Below are 2,276 nucleotides of genomic sequence, written 5' to 3'. Positions count from 1 at the left end.
GCCATATTGGAGGAGCTCAGAATTTGTTGATTTGCTCAAATACACACACAAAGGGCTTCTTCTTCACTAGTCATATTTCCCAAATCTGCATCGATGTTCGGGGTTCTTCTGGAAGGCTCTGCAGAGCTCCCATGAGCCCCCAGGGCTAAACACCGGTCCCGGACCACACGGCGATCAGAGCTCAGCAGGGCAGACTGCACCAGGGACTCATACCCATGGGGTCTGGCTCCATCGTGGCCGTATGAATATGAACAGGCCACAGGGTGCTCTCCCCTTTGGGCTCCAGATGCGGCCTGGTACGGCCACAGTCCCTTTCCTCCAAAACCAATTGCAAACCCCAAACATTTTTCTTGTTCATTTAGTGTTAAATTCTGTCCTGAACTGACAAGAGGCTATTTTTAGTTTATTTATTCCATGTACTGTGAATATTCATGTTTTGTTGCAGAAGTAATCATGTGCTTGATTCGGAGATACTTCTCCACTCCCATGGGCTTGCTATTACCTTTCTAAAACCTGCGCCCTCTGAGTTCTGAAACACAGCTGGCCACTGGGTTCCAAACACTCAGCCCAGAGGCTCCGTTCGCCGGCCCCAGAGACGGAATGGATCCCCAAGTCCTCGGACGTCTCGTCCCCCAAAGCTCTGCATCCAAGCTCCTTCAGCTGTAGGGTTTCAGACAGAAGGAAGGATCACCACAAGCCTGAAACACCCACCCAGGTGGTTCACGCTCACCATCATCCACTGTTCTGCCTGTGGGGTCAAATCTCCTTGTCCGGCTGGTCCATGGCAGTATGATGTCGCAAACATCCCAGAATATGGGCAAGTCCAGTGCAAATCCGTTTGAAGAGACACTAAAAATATGACACAAAAGGTGAATGTGGAGTCATGAAGGGGATGTGGAGAGCCATCCTCACTGTTAGTAAACTGCCACACCTCACGAGCGAGAAAATGGCAGAGTTCAACCCATCAACTGGAGGCAAGAAAATTGAAAACATGGGGACAAATTGTGTCTGGCGAAGAGAATGGTTTGAATATAAAATTTTTAAAAAATCCATTAGAAAATTAATGCCCCTGTTAGATTTCTCTTGTGTATTAAAAAGTGATTCTCTTTTGATGGTGTTATGAAATTCGAGTGAGAAGCAGAGAATGTTCTAGCATGTTGTCATACAACTTGGACATAATCAACACCTGATTCCTCTATTGTTTTAAAAATTAGCATATAGTTACATTCATGCCATGTCTTAGTAACTAGAAGAAAAGGATATGTATTTTCTTACTATTATCTTCACTTATTTTTTTCTGGACAGATTTCCAATCAACCCCTTTGTGACAACTGACCACAGAATTTCGTTTTCCATCTTACCTGAATTCACCTGAAGTGCCCGTCCCCAATGCTGACGAAGCCATACAAGGGGCGTCCTGTGTGCATGCTGGGGCACACGGACTCTTTCGGTACCTCTCCTCCTGCGCTGTATCCACACATCTAAGCCACCACCAGTGGAGCCTGGAAGCCCAGGAAACAGGTACACTGGCAAAACAGTGCAGCCCCTGGAGGTGGCAAAGCTGATGCGGTCCACACAGGGAATAAGGGGTACTTAGCCAGAAACACCGTCAGGGGATCCGAGGTGGTTCCAGCTGCTCCTCAGAGCTCTGCTGGCCCCACCGTTCCCACAGCCCATGCCCAGGGGTCAGTCCTCTGCTGGGCTAACCACCTCCACCGTGCTGCCCGGCCCTGGGTCTCCCCTCTGAGCCACGTCAGCCCTCAAACACTCGAAGGCATGTTTTGTAATCTCCATGGGTCTTCTACACACATTTCTACTGCTTCTAGAATCTTCATCTTGGCTTCTTCATCATGGCCTAGTTTATCAACGTTCCTCCTCAGACAAGGTGACCAGAATTGCTGAGACTCTTTAGATGTGCTCTGAAATGCCCTCATCGTACAAAATGAATAACAGATAATAGACTTAAAAAAGTATTTTTGGAGAATTCAAGTCTCAGTGATAACTTGTACTGAGGTCACAGAAGGTGAAAATAAAGTCCCTTGCAAAATAATTTCTTAACTTTTTTCTTTTTTTTTTACAGAATTAAATGTTTTTTTTTAAATTTTTATTTATTTATGATAGTCATCACAGAGAGAGAGAGAGAGAGAGGCAGAGACACAGGCAGAGGGAGAAGCAGGCTCCATGCACCGGGAGCCCGACGTGGGATTCGTGGGATTCGATCCCGGGTCTCCAGGATCGCGCCCTGGGCCAAAGGCATTATTCCTTATAATAAGGAA

At 46.8% G+C, this 2,276-nt stretch overlaps 1 long non-coding RNA gene across 1 annotated transcript; it reads left to right on the top strand.

Moving 5' to 3' along the window:
* The first annotated feature begins 916 nt into the window (after nucleotides 1–916).
* LOC144284031 (uncharacterized) lies at nucleotides 917–1,954 on the top strand. Its single transcript, XR_013352507.1, has 3 exons — nucleotides 917–1,023; nucleotides 1,306–1,521; nucleotides 1,827–1,954. It is a non-coding gene; the product is annotated as an uncharacterized LOC144284031 (long non-coding RNA).
* Nucleotides 1,955–2,276: the final 322 nt, after the last annotated feature.

This window comes from Canis aureus, chromosome 15 (assembly GCF_053574225.1).
Source record: "Canis aureus isolate CA01 chromosome 15, VMU_Caureus_v.1.0, whole genome shotgun sequence".
Lineage (NCBI taxonomy): Eukaryota > Metazoa > Chordata > Mammalia > Carnivora > Canidae > Canis > Canis aureus.
The sequence above is the reverse complement of the archived record's forward strand: the minus strand, read 5'-3'. Positions and strand labels throughout refer to the sequence as shown.